Source organism: Mustela nivalis, assembly GCF_964662115.1.
Source record: "Mustela nivalis genome assembly, chromosome: 10".
NCBI classification, from domain to species: Eukaryota; Metazoa; Chordata; class Mammalia; order Carnivora; family Mustelidae; genus Mustela; species Mustela nivalis.
The window spans coordinates 5,201,063-5,214,588 of NC_139029.1; the positions used below are offsets into that span (position 1 = coordinate 5,201,063).

The following is a 13,526-nucleotide window of genomic DNA, read 5'->3' on the forward strand; positions in this document are numbered from 1 at the left end:
GCCAGTGAGACGGCGGTGGACAAATAGCACAGACACCAGGCGACAGACAGACGCTGGTGATGGCTAGAGCCTTAGAATGATGAGAAGTGAGTTTGTAGAGAAGTGGACAGATTTTAAGTGGGGAAATGGCTTTTGCAAAGCAGGTAGCACGTGCGTGTTGAACGTTCACTGCTCAGAGTCGGAGTCTATGCCTGTGCATTTTCTAAGAAGTGGGACCACAGCTGTCGTCAGATCCTTAAAGGAGCCTGTGATCCCAGAGGAGCTTCCGACTGGCTTCCAGAAGCCTACACACACCATGTATCTCTTGGGGCCGTGAGTATGTTTCAGTCTTTGCAAGGGCTACTTAACAGAATGCTAGTGACTGCCAATACCGAACAGATGAAGTATGACCCCAGGCCCAGAAGGCCAGGAGCCGCCACCAGAGAAGAGCCTGCAAACTCACCCGGCCCTTTTCAGATCCACGAGACAGAAACAGTAAGAAGTGACAATGCAGGAATGCCTACCCTTGGATTTCTGAGCTGTTGGCTATCACGCGCTGTTCTACAAGCACAGGCTACCTTTGTCCCTGTGGTGACTGAAGCACTCTGAGCCCCTAGGTCATGAACTGAAAACCTCCTGGCTCCTGCCTCTTCTTTCCTTCCTATTTTCCTGACTTGGAAAGTCACTTACCTCTACTGATCTTTTGGTGTCGGCTGGCTAGAGGGAACAAATTCCTAAATCCACTGGGGATTAAGAGACCTGTGCTGACATAAAACTGATCTGACTCTGGTTTTCCTATGAGAAAATACAGAACAGAAGCCAAGAGAAGTCACTGTCAGCCTTCAACACTCTGTTAAAGTGACATGCTCTATCAGTTCAAAAAGACAACCAGTACAGTAAATCATGGTCCAATCCCAAACCTGGAAGGAAGTGGTACCTCCCACTGCCTCCTCTAGCCGAAGTCATTTTAGGGGCCAGCAGATGAGAGGCCTGGGATGTAGGAGGAAATGTGAAGCTACAGGAGACAGAAGGAATAAAAAATGGGAGAGAAAGTGAGGTGGAAGGCGCTACCAGGGTATCTGCCAAAATCTCAGCGCCAGCGGGTGGCACTGGCACAGCTGCCCGCACGTCTCTACGCGGCACTAGGCTGCAGCACAGCAGTGCCTCCTGCAGTTACGAGGGACCCGCGCCCCCCTGCTGCCGCCCACAGCCAAAGTGCAGGTGCAACTTCTGACTCCCCTAAAACTAAGAGTCTACTGTTTACCAGAAACCTTTCCAATGATATAAGCGGTCGATTAACACACACTGCATATGTTTTATGTATTATTTCTGTATTCTTACAATACAGTAAACTAAAGACAATCATAAAAATTACTAAAAAAAATCATAAAAAGGGAAAATATATATACAGTACTGGACGACATAAAATAAACCTGCTTGTAAGTGAGCCTGAGCCATTTAACCTGTGTTGTTTAAGGTCAAAAGTATTTCAATGTCTCAAATAGGAATGTTTGAAAGAGTTTCAAATGGCTTTAAAAGATGGCATAGCTGGCAGATGAAAAGCGGGGAAGCCAGAGTTCACTGAGGCTATGGTACTGGCCCAAAGCGAGATGCCAGACAGAGAAAGGCTCAGGAAAAAAGCATAGGTTCTCAACCTTAACTTCCACTCCTGCACTGTATACTCCCAGACTGTGTGAGAAAACTAGAAAACAAAAGAAACAAAACAAAGAAACCTAATATTGAAATAAACATCAGCATTTTGTCAGCAATTAAGAAATAACAGCTTTTAGGGATGCCTGGGTACCTCATGTGGTTACTCGTCTGCCTTCAACGCAAGTTGAATCAGGTTCAATCTCGGGTTCCTGGGAATAAGCCCTGAGTTGGGCTCCCTGCTCAGCGCAGAGTCTGCTTCTCCCTCTGCTCCTCCCCCCAAACTCATGAACTCCTCCGCATGCACTCTCTCAAATTTAAAAAAACAAAAACAAAAACAAAACAACAACAAAAACAACAACAACAAAACCTTTTAAACAAGGAAAAGGAGGGGACACCTGGGTGGCTCAGTTGGTTAAATGTCTGCGTTTGGCTCAGGTCAGGATCTCAGGGTCCTGGGACTGAGTTCCGCATTGGGCTCCTTGCTTAGCGGGGAGCCTGCTTCTCCCTCTGCCTAGTTACTGCTCCCCTGCCTGTGCTCATTCTCTCACAAAAAAAAGAAAATCTTAAAACCAAAACAAAACAAGGAAAAGGAGTCCAGAGCAGGTTCTATTAGAGGACTACAAAGGATCAAACAACCAATCCAGAAGGAGTTCCACTACAAGCCTATAAACTAGTTTGGAAAATGAAAACATAAGTTTCAAATATAGGAAGATGGGGTAGTGACTAGAACTTTCATACGCTGACGGTGGGACTATAAAATGGTTCAACCACTTTTTAAACTTTGGCAGTTCTTACAAAGCTAAACAAACATCTACCATATGACCCAGCAACTGATCCCACTCCTAGGTGTTTACCCAAAAGAAATAAAAACATATGCTCACACGAAGACTTTCATCCAGACGCTCACAGAAAGTTTACTCTTTGCAGACCAAGAGCTGGAAACACTCCCACACCCCTCAGTGGGAGAAGTGATAAACGGTCACCGTGCGCCCAACTACTAGGTGCTAGTTGGCAGTAAAAATGCACCAACTGCTGATCAACCTGGTAATAGGTTTGAGTCTCAGAACATCACACTGGATAGAAGCAGCCAGATACAAAGAGGTATGGACCGTTTGATTCCATTCTAGAAAAGGCAAATCTAAAAAAAAAAAAGAGAGAGAGAGAGAGAAGGCAAATCTACAATCCCAAAAAACAAACGAGTTTGCTGGGATTGCCTAGTCTGGAGGACGAGGAAGTAGAAAACTACCTGCTGAAGAACACGAGGAAACCTTTTGCGTAGAAGGGAGCATCGTCCGAACGGATAGTGGTGCTATCTGCACGGAAGCACGGTTATCGAACTCCCTGAACTGTGCCCTTACTGCACGTAACGTGGGTATATTTTTATGGTATAAATGGTGTGCATACCAACTACACATCAGTGAAGTTGACTTAAAAAAATCCAGGCCAGGTTTTATTAGCTGCCTCTCAACCACTGCAATGTCTACGAAGGGATTAAACACTGGAATGGAGCGGATCTAGGAGGATTAGAAACAGCATACTGGTGACTGCATGGGTGGCTAGGTCTTGAGCACAAACAAAAGAACATGTCGGGAAAAGCTTTGGTTCTACAAATAGGGAATGAGGCAGCCAGAGGCCTCACCAGGAACGAAGTCAATTGAACTTTAATCAAACATGCATAGTGTGTGCTGCAGAGACCCGCTGCACATAAATTCAGGGAACAAAAGCTGTTGCAGAAATCAATAGCTTGCTGAAACATTAACACAGGCAATCATTGATCAAAAGGCAGCTCTACAAAGGCAGCCTTGCAAATTAGCTCCCGCCTTTGCTTGCAAGCAAACACAGAGGCAGCAACGTGGACATGAATGGCCGGACCCGGACCCTATCGTTTTGTTCCTGGGGCTCTCACCCACCGCACAACAAGGCCTCCCAGCCAGCACACCTCACGTCTCCGTGCTGTAACTGCACGCAGCACGAGCGACTAAACTGGGTTAGTGCCTGGGCAAAAAAGGAAAGGAGAGGGGGCGAAGTCCTCTCCAATTGACAGCATTATGGGCTGCAGTGCTTGCCAAGAGAAGCGTTTAAACCCACTGGTCTATATTTAGCAGATTCTCTCTCACACACAGCCCCCCCCCCCAACCCCAAGCTCTTCGCCTTTCCTTTGGTGTAAGGGGGCAGTGATGGCTGAAGCCCATGATCTGCTCCTGGGTTTAGGCACCAGCTCCCTGCCCTGAGGCAGGATCTCTGCACAGCAGGTCTCCTCCCCAGGCAAATCACTCAGGGGTAGAGAACCAGGACCCATGAAGTTTCTCTGATTTTCCACCAAAATGAAAACATGGGGTGGGGAATGCCAGGCACAGGAGGAGGATGGAGCTAAAGATGCTCGGCCTGCGTTCGATCGGGGTGGGTGGGGGCCGGGACGAGAGAGTCAGGTTGACCAAAGGCGCCAGGCACCAGCAGACAGCTCAATCACGGCCACTCCTGTAATCCAGAAGCTTCTAGGGTTCAGCCACTTGGAATAAGTAGGAGGATTGGTTCCTTCTCTGCGGTCACCATTGTAGTTCTGTGCTTCCTCATGTCGGATTGTGAGGCCATCAAGTTTACTCCACATAAAACATCAGCGCAATGTCCTCCATGCCCGCCCTCCCCACACCATCTGAACTGAAGCAACTGAGTGGGGGTGGGCTCAGGCTGTTCACCACTTACCAAGAGCCTCCTGGTATAAACTCATTTCAGGTAAGTTCTGCTGGCATGGCTGGGCCCAGCTCTGCTTCACCCTGGGTGAACCACAGACTGGCGACACGTTTCAGGGAGCAGGGTAAGCAAGCATCCCACTGCACGCGTGTGCGCAAGAGCAGAAGCGGGGTGGGGCACTACGGTGGCAGCTGGCAGCCTGACCAGGTCTCCCTCCCGTCTTACCTACAGCCACTCGCTGAGTTAAAACAATGTCCACAAACGTGATTATTATTTAATTTCCCACAGGCACTGCACTGCAAAGGGAGGGGAGCCTGTAACCCCTCCTGCCTGATAAACACACACACACACACACACACATACAACACACACAATATTTTTAAAGTAAGATAAGCTACATGTCTTGGGACCCTGGGAAGAGGAAGGCACAGAGGCACGAGCCGCGCAGGTGGGCAGCGAGCGAGCAGGCACTGGAAGGCAAGTGTCAAGGGCTTGCCAGGGGAGCGGGGCGAGCACTGCAGCCAAGTCCCCCGCCCCCAAGGCTCTCTTACGCCTCAGCCCGCGATCACCTCCAGAAACGAGCTCTCTGAGAGGCTGATACGGAGGCAGGAAAAGGGAGTCAATTATTTTTGTCCCACGGGAGAAACCTAAGGGTACAACCTAGGACTAAGTCCCAATTCTTGTGACAACAACATATTATTCCTGCCACAACCACACAAAAAAGGCATGACATCCAGGGGTGGGGAAGGCGGTGCAGGGGTGGGGGGTGTGAGGCAGAAGATGAAGTCTAGTGACCCCAGCATGCAGACCATGGGGTACCTTCAGCCCGCCCTCTACTGTGAGGCCAAGGCAGGCCTCAGTCTTTCGGCAAGAACTCTCTTCTCACACGTTCCTCTCAACTCGGTGGACACAGTCACGCTCTGTTACCTTCCATTCTCACAGTGGTTCTGTGACCAGCGGGAACAATGGAGAACTGTTGACTTCAGTTATGTCAAGGAAGGCCTTGAGAACCCAGTCCTTGGTCTGTGCGAGGAGGGGCAGGGAGGGAGGGAGGCAGGAAGGACTCTGATCTGGGTCCCCGCACCACAGCGAAGGTCCCCAGTAGAGAAATGCTTCCCCCACTGGGGAGGGGAGCTGCCGCTCACTTTCTCTTCTGCACCAAACCTTCAACAGGCGTCCTTAGAGAAAGGCGGTGGGGTAGAGCAGGGTGGGGGGTGGGGAGGAGGCTTGGGAAGCCGCTCTCGGATAAGGGCAGTAGAAACAGAGCTTCTCTCCAAAGCTACTTCACAGCTCCTCAAGCCCACTTGCCCCGGCTAGCCAATGTGATGGGACAGGGCCCACCGCGTGGGTGAGAAAGTAAGCATTTAGAAGAAATTATGTGAATTCTTTAAGACCTATTATTAACTGTTCTGACGCCAAATAAATATTTTACCATGAATATGCAGAGAGAGTACACTAACTGTTCTCCTCCCAATGCCCTATTCTGCACGCTCAAGTGCAGCTGGTGAGAATCAGGGCATCACTGCCCTGCAAAACCTCTGCTGAAGGAGACCCTTCAGTTTCCATCCGGCCCCTTGGGGGCCGAGGTACAAAGGAGTGTAGAATCCCACCACTTGGCTGGCTGGAATGGAGAAATCTAAAGCTTCCTTTTTCTTTTCATTCTTTCCTTTTTTTTAAGGTGTGTTTTTCCAGAGAGAAGTTCCAGCGAGCAATGAAAAGTTACAGAACAAGGTCCCCAACCCAGCAGGGGCAGGAGGGAGAAGGAAACATGGCACAAAGCTGCGTCTCAGACTTCACTCCCCGACCCGGGGCCCCAAAAGTGGTCATGGTCCCAGGCGAATGCGAATGCGGCTCTGGCTCTGGGAGCGGGTCGGGAGAGCCTGCATGGGCCATATCCCCCAGGAAGCCCTCTAATCGGAGTGCTCTGACCCTGCAGCTGAGCCTGGCCACCCTGACCTCCACGACCACCCCTGCCTGGGAATTACAGTTGCGTTTCTTGGCAAAAACTACTAACTCAGGGCAGTGAAGTAAGGCAGTCAAATTTCCTGGCAGAGACTCCTATGCAAGTCATTCTTTCCTTTTACTCCCTGAGGATTCAAGGGCTGGTGCTGACGGCTGTTCCGAACATCTGAGGTGAGAAGCTGGGCACTGGGCAGAACCACCAGCTAGCTATGTTTAGGAACAGCCACCTTTACAGATCTTTTTCCAGCAGGCAACTGGTTGTCTTCCAGTGTCAACTCTGATAATTAAAGCAGTGCTCTCCTGGGCTCCTCCTTTTGTTAACCAACCGAATGCCCTAATCCCTGAAGGAGCTGCTCTGCTGCTAATCGTTAACTAGCAACTCTGTGGTCTCAGAGAGCATCTGACAGAATGAGGATCTGCTTGAAGGCACACAGCAGGATCACTGCCTTCTTCGTGCAAGAAGCCGCAAGGGCAGCTATCTAGCGTGGCCACAAGGGGAAGCCCGAGGGTGAGACGGCAGCCTGTTTCTAGGCAAGGCAACAGCCCCACCTCCAGCTCCTCTTCTGGGGCAAGGTAAGGGAAAGGGAGGAAGATGATGACTTGGGAAGTGCGTGAAGGTCTCCTGGGCTTAACAGGGTATAAGAAGAGGCCACACTAACATGCCCACAGAGATGTTCCAGAACCTGGCACTCCCCCAACATCTCTTTAAAAAATCCCAGTTGACAGGCAAACTGGGTGGCTCAGTTGGCTGAGCATCCAGCTCTTGGTTTCGGATCAGATCATGATCTCGGGGTCACGGGATCAAGCCCGGGGTTAGGCTCCACACTTGGTGGGGAGCCTGCTTGTGATTCTCTCTCTCCCTCTGCACTCAACTGACATTCTCTTGCTCTCAAATAAATAAATAAATATTAAAAATGAAATCCTAGTTGAGAGGTTAAATAATTTTTAAAATGATGATTACCACTATTTATACACTGGGGAAGAATGAATAAAGTTTTGTAGGGGTTTTTCTTTTTTGTTGGCGATGGGTTTTTTTTTTTTTTTTTTGGTGTTTGTTTTTTTGCCAAAATTGTAATGAGATTTCCTAAACTCTATGTTGCTTTCATTGTTGACCTCAGCCACTTGTGGGTTCTCTCTCTGGTCCTACACCGCCATTCACATGTCCAGACTGGAGGTCCTAGGCTGGCCTGTCCTCTCCCAGAGAGACACGCTCAAGTCTTCCCACAGACCAGCTCTGACCTTGTCACTTTCCGCTGCAAGTCAATGAAGGCGCCACAAGGCCAACAAAACAAAGGTCCAGTTGCTCTGCTGTCTCTCCCAGGACTTTCCCTCTGCCCGAAGAAGACCCTTCTCCTGCGCTGCCCACCTCCCACAGCCCCTGGCTGATGCCAAACGCCGCAGCCAGTTTGCCGTCCCTCAGCGCGTGCCTTCTGCTTGTGGGCTACAGCCCTGCAAACCCCTCACCACTGTCTCCTCGGTGTCTGTATCGGAGTCCTCACCACCCTGGGTTCAGGTCACCACAGATCCCACGTTCTCCCAGAAGTCTTACTTACCCTCTCCTCTAACCCCTGAGGTCATCACAACATCTGCACGTCTACAGTTTTCTGCACTTGCCTCTTTCCTGGTATACCCAGGCTCCCCTTTGGATCATGACCATGAATGAACCTGTCCAACATCCCCAGGATTGTGTCTACTTCTTTTGAGTACCCCAGAGATCTAAGACAACATCTTGAATATAATGAGTATTCAGTAAACATTTGATGGAATGAATATTTCTTGAGCATTAAAATTCACCTGAAATTAATTCTAAGAAATTAACTTCTGAGAAAGAGATATCAGACTACTGACTTTGTTCTCAAGTAAGGTCATTAAAAATAACTGCTTCCTGGAGGCACCTGGGTGGCTCAGTCAGTTAAACATCTGCCTTCGGCTAGTCATGATCCGGGGGTCCTGGGATTGAGTCCCACATCGGGCTCCTGGCGTAGTGGGGAGCCTGCTGCTCCCTCTCCCTCTGTTCCTCTCCCTTGCTTGTGCGCGCGCTCTCTCTCTCTGAAATAAACGAAATCTTTAAAAAAAGACAAATAAGTAATTGCTTCCTGATCGTACCATTATTTCATAAAAGAAATGACATTTTATCTCTAAAAAAAGTTTGGACAGACAATACCCAAATAAGAAGAGTTCCTTAATCTGGTATTTAGTGTTAAGAAAAATGACTACATTGCTCTTATTTTTGTTTCATTTTCCAGGGACCAGTGTGTGTGGTGCTTGGAAGCAGTGTTCTGAAGATGGGTGCCAGGGGCTGACAGCAGGGGGTGTGGCTGAGGAATCCACTTCCTCTTTAGCAGACCTACAAACCAACAATCACTGTTACTGGGCTATGACATCTACGATGAGAGCTAAGCACTATAAATAAGTGTCCTCTATAACTTAATATATTCAGTCTTCATAGCTACCCTAGTAGATAAATATCTTCATTATCCTTGCTTTACAATGAGACAATCAAGGCACAGGGAGACAAAGCCACATGTCCAAGCTCACAGAGCTTCAAGCGGTAGCCCCGAGGGTCTGGTTCCAGTCCTATGCTCTTAACCGTCCCATTATGAATTGAGAAGAAGTGTGTGTGTGTGTGTGTGTGTGTGTGTATATATATATAGGTTTTAAAGCCAGAGGCTCAAATTTGGGTTATCTTTCATCTACAAAGTATCTTAAACCTCTTCCATGGACCTTGAATAGGCAGAGGAGCAAAAAAAGGGCACTGTGCATCCCCAACAATGAGCAGCCAGCCTTCCCACCTCAGGGTGGAGCCAGCCCCCCATGCTGCACCCAAGAATGACAGAGCCGCACCTGGCCAAAGCAAGGGTACCAGGTTCAGAAACACATTTGGTAGACCCAAGGGCACAATCAGAATTACACATAAGCCTAGACAAATATGTTCTACTTCCCATACCAAGAACAAACTCCAAGGACTATATCGCACAGACCCTAGGAGCCCACAAGCACCCTCACAACCTGCTCACCGCGCCTCAAGCCATCCAATGGCTTACGCTATGGGCGAAGCCCTCTTGGCCACATTTGGCTCTAAGCCACATATGCCAAAGAGACGTGCCACGCAGATGAGCTTCACAGGTGTCCTGACCTGAGAGCCTGACCAGGCCGGGCCCCTTAAGAAATGCTACAATGTCTCTTTCCCAAGTTACCTCTCCCAGGAAGCATCTATTTAAAATGGTAGCTCTGAAGCGTGCTCAAACCCGTGGAGAGGACTCGAGGGCCACGGGATGGGTCTCCCGCACCTCTTCCTACTACCACTTCTCCAAGCAGCTCCACTAAAAACCTATCGATTGAGCAACATAGAAGATTCTTCCATTTAACCAAGAATAACCACCACAGTAAAAAATGAACAAGAGATTTGGAAATGACTTATTTGAAGACAAAGGTCACAGCCACCACAAAGCAGTCTAGACCAGCCTGGAACAAAGGACCCCCGCCCCATGTGGGGCCTGAACCCACCTGTGGCACAGAAGCCTGGGCAGTCCTGACGCAGCCACAAGAGTGGCTGTCACTTAACTCGGACCCCGACACGGGGGCCAACTCAGGCAGGGGCCTTTGTCTCTGGTTTTACTGAGCTGTTGAAGACTTACTATCTTAAGTACAATTATACCAACAGTGGGAATCTTGTGTTCTCTGTAGGGGCCCCCCAAACTCCCAAGAATTCATTCACTGAAATCAGTTTTCTTTCCTATAAGCTGAATACTTCGTTATTTCCTGAATTCATTTTATTGGAGTTCAGCAACAGGGCAAGTGGGATTTCACCGCCGTCAGTTCTATTACCACATCACCCTTCTTAATGTTTTCTTGTTCCTGTAACAAAACCACAATTCTACCAGCAAAGGGGGAGAAGAGAAGAGAGGAAAAGAGAAAGCCATAAAACTGTTAAAAGCGCTATTCTCCATCTCATAAACATTTTTCTATTTATCGGCCTTTCATTATATGTGCAATCTTATTATCCCTGCACAGAATCAAAGTGACACTGTCAGGGTCACACTATAAAATATACATTGGCAATGTAACATTTACTGACGGGAACAGGACAAAAGATGAAGGATGAGAGAGGGTGGTATGCCGCAGGACGTCTTAAAGGGATCATCAGTTAGATCTCTATGCATTTCCCGAGGTGATAATTGAATGACAGAGGCTAGAGGGAAATCCATTTTTGAGCTCAGAACAGACAGTTAGGAGAAAAATGTTTTTGTATTGGGAGCATGTAATGACTGCCAGGAAATGAGAACAGCTACTCCAGCAACATCGCTTCTTCTATTTTATGGTTTTTATGGATGCATAGCAAATTATCAAGTACAATCCATTTCTGCAAGTTGAATTTTGAAATAAAGGAAAGGCTTCCTCATCTCAAAGAAAGGAGGGAAAAGAGTATTTAATTTTGTTATCATATCACATTTGTTTAATAAAAAGAGCAGAAGCAAAGATTACCCTTCAAGCCACACAGACACAATTACAATTCCACACCCTCCTTAGATGCAGACATGAAACATGTCCTCTCTTTTCCCTGAATTTTGGATTCAACATAAGGCAAAGATCTTAGAAAAATCCAAACAAGCTCTCACACCAAATATGTACTCAGGTCTCAACACACGTGGCTAGCAGTCATTTCATCATGGCTTTTAGCCGTAAAGAAATCCAGGAGGGAGGGTGAGGGGGCAGCAGGTGCCTTCACAGAAGCCGTTAAGGGCTGAGTTGGGTGTCCCTGCCCTCCCCTCAAATCATATGCTCAAGTCCTAAGCCCCGCACCTCAGACTTTCGGCCCCCAGAACTGTGAAAGAACAAGTATCTACTGCTTAAGGCCCCTGGTCTAAGGGACGCTGTTATTGCAACCCTAGCGCACAGATACCACGCCCAAGGACAGGGCTTCCCCGACAGCCTGCAGGAAAGGAGGCGCAGGGGAGGGGATGCCCACCAGCCCACAGCTCTGGGCTTTGAGAAGAGCTTACAAAGCTGACGGGGGGGGGGGGGGACAGGGGGGGGCAGCAGGGTTTGTCTGGGGGGAAAGAACAGGTGCCAAAGAGGCGCAGCAGTGTGGGCAAACGATCAAGTAGGCAGCCACTGTACAGGCACTCAGGCCCCTCCAGGGGGGGGCTGAGTGTCCCGGCGGATCCGAGCTGCTCTGGGCAGATTTCCATACAGGTCTCTCACCATGGCTTCACCACGGCTTGGGAGAAGCTGCCCACCTCCACTGACACCTCACAGACACCTTGGATGTCAGACAGCCAGCTCCCCGGAGGAGCTCAGCGCAAAGGAAGAAGAGCGGAAGATGGGACAGTCAGGTGTCAGAAGAACACAAAGCACGAACTTCCCCAGACTTGTATTTAAACCACTGAATCCTTCTGGTCCAGCTACGACGGGACGGATGGAACATCAAGCCCGTATTTCAGGAACGAGCACATGTCTGAGGCACTCTGACCGCAGCGGCCTGGTGGTCCTGGGGGTCTCCAGGAAGTGCTTCCAGGTTACTCATACCAACACGCACACTGTAGTTTGTTCAGAAAACACACAGGCTGGGAGCCCCAGGGGTCTGGGTGGTAGTTTATGAAAACCACCGCCGATCCCCTCATCACAGCCCGTGATACGGGCGCGGAGGGCGCGCTCCTCCCGGCTGGTGTCTGGGTCTCGTCAAGGGTTCTTGTCCGAGGCGGCCATGCCCTTCAGCCCCCGGCCCAGGAGGCCCAACGTGGGCTGGCACAAGTGTGCAGCCTGTAAAGTGCACGGACGGTTGCTCTCTGGGGACTCCTTCCTTAACTCAGCTGCTTGGCGAAGCTACTCCTGCAGCGGCACCCTCACCCTCAAGGGACCTGAGGAAGGCTCTGCTCCCCTGTGGGGCTGGTTATCCGGAGGAGAGCTGGGAGTGTCCTTGGTCATTTACTACACAGCTTGAAAAAGCTAGATGGATCTAGATCTCTGAAACAAACTACGTGGCAGGGAAGGCGCTCTAGGGCTGACTGCGACAGCTTTCCTCCAGCGCCACAGGGCTCAAAATGCTGATCAGCATGCCCTGGGTTTCCATCAAAATCCCAGTAACTCAAAAAAAAAAAAAAAAAAAAAAAAAAATCCTGGTAACTCTTGTTCTGGAAACAAACTAATGTTGTCATCATGAACTTCACTCATCCCACTGTATCCACCCCCTTCTCCCTCAGGCCAACATGTGGTACGTATGGCAGGAAGACGTAAGGGGAAGCTCGCCCCGGGGGACAGCTTAACCACCCCCGAGTTAATGCTGAGTTGGTTGGTTGGGGACATGAGTGTGTTCCTAGCTCGCTGTAGGAAAAGATTTTCTCTGTGTGCCCCATGTGTCCTTAAAAGGTCACCCACAAACGTCCACCATCTCTAACAAAAAACGACACAGAGGGAGGGACGCTGACGGAAGAGCTCTGCATTCTTAGTACTCAAACCTGAGATCCCAGAAACAACTCTTAAAAAGTCAACAAACTCTTCATTAATTCAAGAGCTTTAAAAAGCTTGAGTTTCCAGTTGTAGGAAGCCTCAGAAACTGGCCTTTACCCAGTTCTGCTTTACTTCCCCAAAGAAGCCCAAACCGTTTGCAGTAGAGGAGAACACAGAGATAGAGGTTCCTCTGTGGGGTGACTTCAGACTCGGGCCTGTGCCAACAGAGGAGCCCAGGTCAGGGCACAGAGCAGGATTCCCAAAAAGAGATGTCCCTCAGGGGCCTGGTCCTGAAAAGGCTGCTCTGCCATCTGCCAGGACCTTGGAAGTTTCTCCCTCCTACTGCATGTATCCTCAGAAAGGGGACTGGAGGCTCTTCCCTGTGCACTGCCTTCTGGCCTGCTGCAGGCTCATGCGACGCGCCCCCCCCTCCCCGGCTGCTGCCAGCTAACCCCACCAGTTCCTGCAACCCCAGCCATCTTTTGGGGCACCTAGTCTATATGCCACCTCATATACACTCTCTTTGCTGACCCCACAGAGCCGGTTTCTTAGGAGCCTCTTCCACGCATACCATCTCTCTCTTGTTTTAGCTGTGACCCTTTTATGGCGCCTATGTCACTGACTCTGGGAGAACGGGAATTCAACATCTATTTGTTTGATCCCCTATTTCTCCCCTCCCCAGCTGGTCTGTAAACTACATGTGAACAGGGATGTGCTCGCTCCACAATCTGTATCCCCAGCAACAACCAAAACCGTGGTCGGCACAGAACAGGTGCTCAATAAGTGCTCAT

The 13,526-nt window shown here is 49.4% G+C and overlaps 1 protein-coding gene across 10 annotated transcripts in view; it reads right to left on the reverse strand.

Moving 5' to 3' along the window:
- RERE (arginine-glutamic acid dipeptide repeats) overlaps nt 1-13,526 on the reverse strand; it is a 417,613-nt gene that overhangs the window by 12,097 nt on the left and 391,990 nt on the right. The gene's annotated exons all lie outside the window — the stretch shown is intronic.